The sequence below is a fragment of the Terrapene carolina genome, unplaced genomic scaffold (genome assembly GCF_002925995.2).
Source record: "Terrapene carolina triunguis isolate 2854851 unplaced genomic scaffold, T_m_triunguis-2.0 Scaffold93, whole genome shotgun sequence".
Lineage (NCBI taxonomy): Eukaryota > Metazoa > Chordata > Testudines > Emydidae > Terrapene > Terrapene triunguis.
This window is the reverse complement of record NW_020664444.1, coordinates 20,418,046-20,430,973: the sequence shown is the minus strand read 5'-3', so window position 1 is coordinate 20,430,973 and position 12,928 is coordinate 20,418,046.

The following is a 12,928-nucleotide window of genomic DNA, read 5'->3' as shown; positions in this document are numbered from 1 at the left end:
GGTTCGGGTGGGGTCAGGGAATGGGGAACGGGGTTGGCGTGGGAGTCCCGGGGGTCCTGTCAGGGGGTGGGGGGGTAAATAGGAGTCGGGGCAGTCAGGGGACAAGGAGCGGGGGGGGTTGGATAGGTCAGGGGTTTGAGTGGGGGCAGTCAGGGGGGCCAGGCTGTTTGGGGAGGTACAGCCTTCCTTACCCGGCCCTCCATACAGTTTTGCAACCCCGATGTGACCCTTGGGCCAAAAAGTGTGCCCACCCCGATATAGAGCCTCCAAGTGGCCTTACATAGTTGGATATTGTTTTAATAGTCTGGTTTGCAAGACGCCACCTCAGATTTGGCAGCTAATGTCCTTCACTAAGGCTAAGGACCAGATTTATAAGGATATTTAGGCTTGAGTTTCAAAAGCATCTAGGTGCCTAACTTCCATTGATTTCAATAGTAGTTAGGCACCTAGTAGAATTTTCAAAAGTGCCTATATGTAGCTTTAGACACTTAAAAATCTGGCCCCAAATGTGTTGAGATTTCTTTGTCCTTACTGCTAGTTAATGCTTTAGAGTGGTGCTCCCCGTACAGTTTGTTGCAGAAGGAAGGGTATTCCAATGTTACTTATATCATTTAAGTATGTCAGTTCAGGTTATGGTAGCTCAGCGGAAAGAGCAGAGAGTATGATAAGCACTGGATGGTTCTGTTGGTTTTGCCCCATATATTAGAGTGAGCAGAAAAAAAATAAGGTGGTTCATTTAATTGTGAGGGTGATATTTGGGAGAGCCGAGAGAGATTTGAAAAGAACGGTTTTCCGTAAACATGAGAAATTAATAGAATGGGTATGAATGAGTGGTTCTAAAAATTTTAGAATTTATGATTTTATAAATGATATATACACAAGTGGAATGATAAAGCATGAACGTGTTTATGCAGAACCATTTTAACTATACAAACTGATAACTCAAATTTCAACATTAATTCATATTGTATAAATAGCTCCAAGTTTGCTTTTTATAAGAGATTTTTTACCATAAATTGTTCATTGTCTTCTCACTAAAGAGTGTTACTACACTGTAAAATCTTTTTAAATCCAATTAAAAAAAATTTATATTCCAAATATTGTGTACCTTGTGATTTCTAAGACTATTTTAACTGTTACAAACCCTTGTAAAAACAAAAAGATACTAGCTTTATAAAATACAGAAGCTTCTGGTGTCACATTGTTGAATTCAAATATTAGATTTACTGAATCTTATACTTTATTTGAATGGAACTAATGTTCCAGAAGTTTTGGTTTCGTTTTATATATATTAATTTTCATGATTGAGTGAAGTATAAGAAGCTTCAGGAATTATACATTAATTATACAGTCTACCATGAGAAATAAATATACTGCATAAATCAGGGCTTTCAAGTCTTATTAATAACGAATCTTTCAGATCCATGATGCTATGCTGGAATAAAATAAATACAAGGATCACTGAGCCAGTGGTGCCAGCCTTGTTGCCATAGGCCCACTTCTATCATGGGTTTGCTTTTTTCCTAGGCCACTTCCTATCCTTGAGAAGTCCTCCTGAGGCTGAAACCCAGCGGACTACCCTGTCCTCCTTCAAATCCCTCCCTAAAGACCCACACTTCGACCTAGAAGAATATAAGCTGCGAGGCAGCTGTATGTTTTTTTTAAAAATGGAACTAACATGATGTGCTTAGTATCACCCCACACATTTAATGACATTTAAGGATAAAACTTTGATCAGCTAAAAGTGGGAGATACTCTGACTGCAGGACATCTACAGCGGATGGCTGCCTGTCCGGCTTACCAGCAGCTGGCTCAGCAGCAAATCTCCAGTTAGCCCTCCAGCGAAGGAGAAGTAATTGCTACTTTAAAAAAAAAATCCCAAAATGTCTGATGTGTGGTCAAGTTTGGCAGACATTATGGGCAACAGGAGGTTTACCCTGGCATCCCCACTCATCCTCCACTTCACACAGCACAGCGTTTGCACAGCCTCTGCAGTGTGTATGTGCACATGCTTCCTGCTGGCTTGCAGGGTCAGCCCCTTATTGTCTGTATAATTAGAAGACCAATACATTTTAATTGGGAATTAGAATCTTGGTTAAGGTGACAGGAACAATACCAATCAGCAGCAGCTAGTGCTAGTGACGTGTGAACTCGCTGTGTGTGCCTGTTTTTCCAGAGGAAGGATGCAACATGTGTCCATACTTTATTACAAAACAGGCGTCACTTTCCTGATTTTAGTCATGTTACACCTTTTTTATTGCTTAGCAAAGTACAGTAGTGTCCCAGCTGGCTATTGCAAGAATATACAAGCAAATGTCTAAAACATTTCTTAACCTGAAGGTTAAGAGATTTGAAGCAAGGGTATCTCGCATATTAAAATACATTATAAAAAAAAATGTTTGTAACCTGGAACTTTATCGTGGATAATCAACAGAAAAGGTAGGTTGAGGAGTCGTGGTGCAAGATAAAGAATACAAGTTGCTACAAAGCTGGACAGCAGATCTTTTGGGGAGTCTTATCAGTGTCTCATTCACTGATCAGATGAGTTTTCAATTCTAGATCAATTCACATTTATTAAAGCAATGATTAATACATATTTCTGGTTTTTAAAAAATAAGGCCCAATTCTGAAGATCTTGGGGAGAACAGGCAAGGGGGGGCAGGAAAGGGTGGTGGAAATCGAATTAATGGAAGTTCTACCCAGGTAATGACTGCGGGCTTGGATCTGTAGTAATTATATTTACTCTAGTCACTTTGGAAAAAATAAGTTAAAAGCTATTTCGTATGCCCGAGGCCCCATTCTGAATTTTCTTTTACAATCATATTTTCCTTTAAGATGTTTCTCTCTCTCTCTCCTGTTATATTGGAGACTATTTCCCCCATATAGTTAATGAAACTGACTACGCACAAAATAGTGTCAGATGCACTAAGCAAGCAAACTGAAAGAAAAATCTAGTCGCTTAGTCTTTATAGTTGCTGCTTGTAACAACGGCAAGTAAGAGAAATGTCAGACAGACATGTGATTTAAAAGTTGATAGTGCCCCTTCAATATTGTTTGATTCAAGCCTAATCAGCCTGGATGAACCACATTGCTAGAATGGGGACACTGATCTACATTACTAAGCCATCTACTTTCCATTAGTTTCTCCCGAATATGAAAGTAAAGCAGGAATATATACATACAGATCTTGGTGAGGATCTGATTACAGAAGTGACTCATGTATAGTCTTATCTCTAATAGTGGGGGGGAAATTAGATACACAAGCAAGGTCTAATATTTTTCAAACCGAACATGTTTGTTCTCATTTTTCAGGAGTTTTAAATGAAATGCCAAGATGTTAGAGGTGATCAAGCTGATTCCATAATTTGCCATCCGTTCAAACTTGGTTCATCTTCTAGGTTATAAGTAGAGCAACACTAGCTACGTTCAGAAGTGCTCAGAGGCAACATTCTTAGTAAAAACAACGAGGAGTCCTTGTGGCACCTTAAAGACTAAAGTTACTAAGGTGCCACAAGGACTCCTCGTTGCTGATCCAGACTAACATGGCTACCCCTCTGATTCTTGTTAGTGTGTGTCTAGGCATATCTAACATAAACCCCATATAAGGTGTTGACAAAAAATGAAAACCCTCTTTTCTGTAAGAGTTTTTAAACTTTGTGGGAGGTTTTAAAGCTGAATTTATTGACTTTTTGTTGGGGAGGGAGGAAACTTTAATGACCCATTTTGAACAGAAGGTAATCAACACTAGAACTGAGCAAATAATTGACTTATTAATTTGGCTTCCAAACAAAAAAACCCCCAGAAAAATAAAAAATGGTTCGGTCAAACGAAAACTGTCCTTTTTAACCTAGCAAACAACAAGCTTTTCAGTTTGAACTAAATGTTTTGTTTGACTCAACAATTTTTTCTAGGTTTTCATTATGTTTTTTGGTTTTTCATTTCCAGTGTTCCCATGTACTTAAGTACTTTGAAGCACTCTACTTATTATGTTGTACTTAGTACCTGTATTTAAGTACATTTTAAAGTTATTTTATATAGCTTCTTTTTAATTTGCAAGTACTTTTTCAAAATAGATTTTTGAAACAATCACATCACTTCCAACTGTCCCAGATTCTGGAGGCCCCCAGACCCCACTATCCCAGCTTGGGCACTTCAGACCCTGAGCTCCAGCTTCCAGGCTTCTTTCTGTTGATCCTGGTGTTGTCTGATTGGTCATTCAAACAGGCGGTTGGGAGACTCACTCCCCAGCCCAACAGCAGTGGGGAATGGGAGACTGCCAAGAAGGAACCATCTTCAGGATGGTGTGTTGGAGATTATTGAAGAGAAATGCCCATTTCATGGAATTGATGCTGTCTGTACATATTTTATACATAGATATAGATATAAAAAAAATGGAAGTAAATTTATAAATTTACATTTAAGAAATTTTTTCATGGTTATTCCATGCTTGTGTCTATGAATAAAATTTCATTGTTGCGCTTCTCTCTTCCACAATGTGCTTATATTATTTAGGTAGTTGTCCGTATATTGACTAGACAATTGCAGGGAATAGGGGAGCTAAAAGTATTTGCACTTATGCTTATAAATACATAGTACTATTTCTACAGCATATTTGAAAGTACTTCTGTAATAGTGTAATTGGCACTTATATTTAAGTCCATTTTATCAATATTTAACAGCAACACTGTCACTTCAAAATGAGCTGTTATGACTTAAAATTCCAATTTTTTGGCAAAACTATTTGCCAGATTTGACAAGAATTAGTGTAAAGGTTTCAGTGCCCTGTAAAATATATCTTGTAGTGCATTTACTGTTTGCTGAAAAACAAATTCATCCAGCTCTAGTCAATACCCCTAAAACAATGAGGAGCCAACTTCTGCTTCAGGTCCATTGGCCTAAATGGACTTGTATCAGTGCAGGTGAGAGCAGAATGTGACCTAATTTTCAATCCAAGTGCTGGTAGATTCTTTACCACAGTGGAATTGCTTGGCAAATACCACCAGTGTTTTTAAAAAAATCAATTTCTATCAGCAAAAAATGACAAGTTTGTTGGATTCATTTACTTTGCCAGGAATAATTAGCTAATTTAGTATTTATACTGATGTCTTAACTAATTAGAAATGGCAGAGGTCCTTATGGTCACAGTGTCTCATCTTGTTTATGTACAGAAAAATAATTCATACTGCGGTAATTTATGAGAGTCCACCCATGGAGACACTCTAATTGTCATTCAAGAAAACAAGCTTTTGATGTTGTGGAGATATTTCTCTATCTCCAACAGGGCTGATAATTGTAACTCCTGTCAGTGTATGAGTGGCTTTGGAGTGGGATGCCATGAAAACCTCAAACTGCTGATGAAACAAAGAATAATTGAGTTCTCGTGCATTTCTATGGCTCTTGGACTCACTCTAGGTGGAAAAATGTATAATCAAATGACCACAATTCATCTTAGTTTCCTGAGAGCAGCTAAAAGTCTAAGGTTCTCGCTGAAGAATTTAATCATGTGTAGAAATGTCAGGTTAAAAACACCAGAACAATCTGTGAAAGAAATCTAATTCTTCATAATTAAATTCAATCTGAAGGAGAAACCTGTGATCAGGGTGCTCACAGGACATTCAGAATAGCTTTGGCAAAACAGACGGTTCTGAACTGCCAATTTGTTTTTCATTTTAGTTTCAGAAGTAAACGCCTTTCTTTATCCCTGAACCCCTCCAAAGTTTACCCCTTGAAACTGTGTATTTGTTGTTTGAATGCAGTGACTCTTCCCTCCTCCCCTTTTACTTTTCTTGGTCCAACACTGTCTGATCTCATGTTTTTTTGTAACTGATGATAGGGTGTTAGTAGTGCAAGATGTCACTAGTGTTTTTTGGGGGTTGTTTTTTTGTTGTTTTGTTACAGTATATAGTGCCACTGGTATGCATGTTTATAAGCAAGGCAAAGTCCCTGTCCAGGAATGATTCAAACCATGGATTGAAGAGCATTATTTGAGGAGTTCTCGTTATTTAATTACATAGTTTTGTGGTGGTTCTTAATTACTTTTAGGTGTTTCAGTTTTAATACAATCAGAGCATGAGGGGAAGGAGCACAGAGCTGAGAATGCCAAAAGAAAAGCTAATAGTGAGAAGAGGATTTTGAAGAAGGGAGAGATGGAAGGTGATCAGGGTACAGAAAGGCTGTACCATTTAAAAGTGCACAAAGGGAGGTATGGGAGGAGAAGACTCATGCAGAGGGGGATTCTAAACTGGAAGCGACTAATGAAAAAATGGCACTTTCTAAGCCAACAGACCTGCTTTACTTTAAAAAGGAAAAACACATAAATTTTCCACTCCTAAACTTGCAGAGCCAGCACAACCATGAGAGAATGTACTGAGTTATCCTGCTTCTTGTGCATCAACAGAATTATTAACTAAGTTTCTCAGGTAAGACACATTTCTACCTTCAGGGAATCCTCTGCAACGCAAAAGAAGGCACTGGGATTGCACAGCCATCAAGAAGGGCAGAATTTTGCCCCCCAAAAGGAAGAACTCCAAATGGATTTTTAGATCACAGTGTCAATTTCAGAGCTAGCAATGAGAAACAATATATTTTCTTGGACCGAATTAAGGAAATTTGATCTGGAAGTCTAGACACAAGAGGGAACAGGCACACTGCATAGAAACAGAGGCCTTAGCTAAACTGCTTTTTCCTAGTGGAAGACACGGCCTGAGATAGAGGAAATACAACCAATGATGTAGAAAGAGCACCTCAATACAGAGAAATCCAGTTTTTGCCATAGGGTGGGTTTTACCAAACACATTCACAAACTAACTTTATACCATAAAGCCATCAACAGTCAGCGTTTCTTTCTATCTCAGTTGGCTGACAAGTACTTAACACACACTATGGTGCTAGTTGAGGGCACAGATCCCCTTGCAGGAGGTACTCTGTCCCTGGCAAGATTGGGCTCCTTCTGACTGCTTTTGTACACCAACATCACAACGAAAAATATAATGCTCAGTGGTGCTGATTTCAAGAGGTTGTTATCATGTTGGTGGTTTTAGAGCCTTAGGAGAATAATTATGGATGAGTCCAACATAAGCAAATATTCACCATATTAAAACATTTCAGTGCTTAAAAGACCCATGCTCCCTCAATCCGTGTATTTCCTTGTGCGAGCCACTGAAGGCAAACGCAGTATTGTTTCCACTAATATTAACGCTGTCAATAAGCCTCTTTTGTTAATGTTCTCACTAAGCCGCCTTTGCAACTGCAGTTTGAATACTAATACGCTAATGTCCTTTGAAAGAGACACTTGTAGGTATGATAATTATTGTCAAGAATCCCTGCCACACAGAACTCTGACAGAAGCTCCCTAGCACTGTGATATGCACACATCGGCCACAGAATTCCAGCTTGTATAATGACATAGTGATATGAGGGCAATGCCACATCAATATTCTACCATAACTGTTATCTCAACATTGCAAGGGTACATCTTTCTGCCAACTCAGTTCTGAGCCCTAAGAAATCACAACATCAAACAGTACTGGGCTCTCGTGAGGATATGCTCATTATTTAAAAAAAAAAAGACAACTCCTGATGTTTTGACAGGGCTATTTCCCCAAGATGGCATAGGCAGAGCAGACAAATGAAATCCTATGGAGTGACAGCTATCCCTAGCAGATGAAAGAAGGTCCGCTAAGAGACTGTAGAAACAAATAACTTCTAAATGCTGCAACCTTCACTCCCAGAATGTGGCTAACCCAGCGTAGTTCTGAATCCACAAAGAGGGAATGCAGTTACCTTACTCCATGCTACCTCAAGAGAGGAGCAAGTGATGTAGGCTACAGTCAGTGGCCCAAAAGTCTGTCACTGTACAGACCCAGCTATAATAGCGTAGCAAACTACCCCTCAACTGTATTACAACGCCTGCTCTACAGCAGTAACAGCCACAGCGCTGCTCAGTGCCAAGCTGTGAGGAAGGACTCCTTTCCCATCTCTCACACCTTACCGCTCCTGTACAAAGCCAGTTTATATTGGCCTGGTCCAGGCAAGGCAGGCTTCTACTGTCAGCCTGGCAGGTTACTGGGCACATGAAGAACACAAAGAGAGAAACTTTGTCAATTAGGTAAATTAGGTTGAATTCATCCCTGCAGTCCTCTGGTATCAACAGATTTGGGTCAGATGCACGCCTCTTGTAACTCCATGGGTAGCGATGGAACAATATGAGGGATATACGTGGCCTGGTAATTACAGGTTTGTAAATTTTTTTGTTAATATTTTTTTAAATAAAAATTGTTCCTTTGGAACACTAGCAGCAGTTTGCGTCCATGCTAGCTCCCGTAACCCCCCACAAAGCAATTTTATTAATCATCCCCAGGTCGGGACAGTCAAAGCTGTTAGATGCTGCTATTGGGACACATTTTCATTAAAAAGATATTGTACAAACACCATCGATGGTTAGTATAGCGAGACCAGTGTGGCAACGATCACGATAACCATTAGATTAAACTCCTGTCTAAAGAAAATCCAACTCCAATACCACAGATATAAAAAAGAAAAATAAGCAAGCTTAAAGTGACTGAGATAAACCACTCTCTTTAATCACCCGGGTGAAAAATAAAGCCATGCTTCCATTCACAGGAGGGAGCAAAAGGTGACAGCTTTTTTTTTTTAATGACATTTTCATCTGTTTTCTAGAAGTAACATTATCCATTAGAACTTTTATCACTTGCAGGAGGTTGACTGACTAAGGACACCTTTTTACCTCTAAAAGACCTGTGAAAATGCTTCCCATTTAAAAAGCCGAGTGCTATTATCTAAACTTTGGGTGACTAGTAACTGACAGAACATAAATATTGCTCAGTGCTTTAAATGTAGCCTCCTTATATTTCTCTAAGCTTATTGTAAAACCAAAGAAAGACTTTGGCTCAAAGGCTGCAAAAAGAGGCTGAAATTTCTAACAAGCTGATAACTCCAGTAGTTTGACCTTCCAACACTGCATAAGAGTCCAATCATAGTCCTTCATACAAGAATTGGTCTTCCTCCACAATTTCTGCATAGAAGAGGAGGAAGATGGCTCTGTACTCTTCTACTGTGCAAGGGACATTTAAAGTCATGCAGCTGAGGCTAATACAGAAAGATAAAGACCAAATGTTGCTTGAATGCGACCAAAACCCAGGACCATTCGCTGCCATGCTTTATGCTGCAATGATTCCAGACTACTGGCTTGGCATGGTAAAGTGTCTTACCATGGAGGACGAAATAAGACAGCCCTCCCCAGAAACCTTCTGCAAAGGCTTTCAGAGTACCTCCAGGAGAGCTTCATGGAGATGTCCCTGGAGGATTCCCGCTCCATCCCCAGACACGTTAACAGACTTTTCCAGTAGCTGTACTGGCCGCGAATGCATCCCAAGTCTTCAGGGCAAATCAAACATTAAACACTATTGCTTTTAAACCCTGTACTGTAGTTTCAAATGTGCACTCCCAGAGGGGCCTTCTCCACCTTCAGGGTCGGGGATCCCGTCTTGGGAGGGTATTGGCTCCAGGGTGATGAAAAGGTCCTGGCTGCTGGGGAGAACGGATTCACCACTTGCCTGCTACGCATTCTCCTCCTCCTCATCCACAAAATCCTCCTCCGTGTTGCATGAGACTCCCCCCTTGCAGGTGTCCACGGACAGTGGTGGAGTAGTGGTAGGGTCCCCACCTAGAATGCCATGCAGCTGATCATAGAAGCAGCATGTCTGAGGCTCTGACCTGGAGCGACCGTTTGCCTCCTTTGTCTTTTGGTAGGCTTGCCTGAGCTCCTTGACTTTCACGCAGCACTGCTGTGTGTCCCTGTTGTAGCCTCTGTCCATCATGCCCTGTGCGATTTTGGCATATATATCAGCATTTCTTCGTTTTGATCGGAGTTCTGCCTGCACAGATTCTTCTCCCCATACAGCAATCAGATCCAGTGTCTCCCGTTCGGTCCATGCTGGAACTCGTTCACGATTCTGGGGGGACTGCATGGTCACCTGTGCTGCTGAGCTCGCCACGCTGACCAAACAGGAAATGAAATTCAAAAGTTCCCGGGGCTTTTCCTGTGTATCTGGCTAGTGCATCGGAGTTGAAAGTGCTGTCCAGAGCGGTCACATTGGAGCACTCTGGGATAGCTCCCAGAGGCCAATAACGTCGATTTGCGTCCGCACTACCCCAAATTCGACCCAGGAAGGTTGATTTTTGTGCTACTCCCCTCGCCGGGGAGGAGTACAGAAATTGATTTTAAGAGCCCTTTAGGTCAACGGAACGGGGTTGCTTGTGTAGACTCATTCATTATAAAATCGACCTAACACGGCTAAATTCGACCTAACCCTGTAGTGTAGACCAGGGCTTTGACTGATCAATGGTATTTCACTCAAATCCTCTCAAGTTTATTTTTAAGTCTTCAGCATTTTAATTATGCGCCCTTGCCTTTGGGTTCCTAGAAATCCAATTTAAGTAGAGAACATTCAACTGGTGCTTGTATTAACTTAGTATTGAAGATAAGCATAACCATGAAGTTTCTAGGCTCCTAAAAAGCATCATAACGTAAGGCAATTAAATACTTTACAATTTACTGCTCATTGTATTTTATTTCTCCATGTTTTTTGTATTAGCAGCAAAGGAGGTTATTCTACCCTAGATGACCTTAAGTATTAATTCCAAAACTGATCAAGATTAGCATCAATAAACTCAACATTTAGGTTAATATTAGGAGCTAGAAGAAAAAAATTACTTGAAAATGTAGATTTGCCAAATCCAACATTCCCAGCCTAACATATAGCTCACTCAGAGCAGGATTACGTTCCTCTGAGCTCCAAATCCTAGGCTGTTATTCAGCAAAGTATTTAAGCATATCAGCAAAAATGCTTAAAAGTACCTTGCTAAATTCATGGCCCTTCTCATCACCATTTTTAAACTTGTGCTCACACATGTAGAACTCCACGTCTCTGCTATGCAGGATCAAACTCCATGTCTACTTTTTTTCAAAAGAAGAAAGGACAGTTTTCATGTAGTGCAAGCGCGCGCGCACACACACACACACACACAATCTCTCTCTCTCTCTCTCTCCAAGTTATTCAGAGGTTTCAGGAGTAACCTGAGTCTATAGGGAGTGTCATCAATAAAGAAAGCTAGCGTACCACGTTTGAGGTCTGCAGGCCTGGAGTGTACACTTCAAAGGCTCCCATAATCTTAGAGCTAGGTGAGCTATCTAGCTTTGGTGCAGACACTGCAATCTGGGGTGGACGGAACCCACAGCTTAATGAAGACAAGCTGATTAACTTTCCCAGTGCTAGTTGTACCTACTTCAGACACTGCACTTTGGGGGCTCGAGTGTAGTGAAAACCTTTTCCGACACTAAGCAGCTCTGGAATAGAGGTGGTGTTTTGAAAACCCCTAGACACTGAAGATATTTTGGTTAGCCAGCAGAGACTATGCCCCATAATTAGGGGACCGGGAGTACAATCATCACAGTAGCACATGGTGCCATGCTCTGGCAAGTGCCAGATTAGGGATTTATCAGAAAGACACAATAAAGCCCTGGGGCCATAATCAAATCTCAGTTAAATGAGAATATAATCAGGATTGTGCAGTACACAGTACATATATAAATTGCCCCTTTTTTGGTCTAAGTGGCTAGCCACTCTTTGGGGCATTTCCAGGATGTTTCCACTGGGGAAAGAAATTGATAAGACAAGACTCAGGTATTTCCTTGTGTACCTTCTTTGCATATAAACAGGATTGCACTTAAGTCCTATTTCCCTTTTTACAGTAGAAACAGACAGGAGGCAGGCAGTTTCCATGCTAAGAAATCCAAGCCTGCCCTTCCAGCGAGAACTGCGCCTCTGCTCCCTCTTGGGTCACGCTCAAAACTGCATCTCTTGCTTTCTGCCTTGCATACACATCTGCAACCAATCAAATCAAAGTTTGTTTACCTGCCACATCCACAGGTTTGGCCGATCGTGGCTCCAACTGGCCGCGGTTTGCTGTCCCAGGCCAATGCGGGCGGCGGGAAGCGATAGCCAGTACATCCCTCAGCCCACGCTGCTTCCCACCGCCCACATTGGCCTGGAGCGGCAAACCGCAGCCAGTGGGAGCCGTGATCAGCCGAACCTGCGGACGCGGCAGGTAAACAAACCAGCCCAGCCCGCCAGGGTGCTTACCCTGGCGAGCCGCGTGCCAAAGGTTGCCGACCCCTGGACTAGGTTGTGAATATTATTTTTTTATTGCCTGATGGTTAAGTAAAATTTTGTAATAACCTTGGATTTAAAGCGACATTAATGAAAGACACTGTGCTGCATATTTAAAAGGAAGATGTTGGTAAACTTGGTTAAATTTAATTTTAATGATCAAGGTCTCATGTTCCATATGATCTATTATAATATGCAGATAATAAATTATGTACCCTTGAAAAAATATATGAACAAGTCCCAATCAGGAGAATAACATTTTTTTAAAAAATTCAGCCAATGTTATTAAGCACCTTATTTTTGAAATATAATTAACAGTTGATTCATAATGAGAACAGCTGCTTACCTTTTGAACATGCAGTCTGGTGGGCTGAGCAGAAAAGGATTGAGTTTTTCTTTTGAGACTCAGCATGGTGGTTTAAAGAGTACAAGATGAATTGTTGCAATTTACTTTGATCTGACATAACTTTGTTTCTAGGCTGTCTCAGTGCACTATTTGATAGTTTTTTCTAAAGAGGATTATATCTTTTCCCTCCTCATTTCAAGATTAATAGCTGGCTGTAAATAAATAAATTCCATCGCAAAAAGTGTCCATACTGGCACAGAGCATATGTACTTGTGGAAAGCACTATGAAACAGTTAAGGATAGATAGATAAAGTAAACAGAGTTTATTAAATTGTGCATTCTGTGGCGCTTACTGCATTCTTGTCGGTTTGCATTGACTGATCAGTCCAGT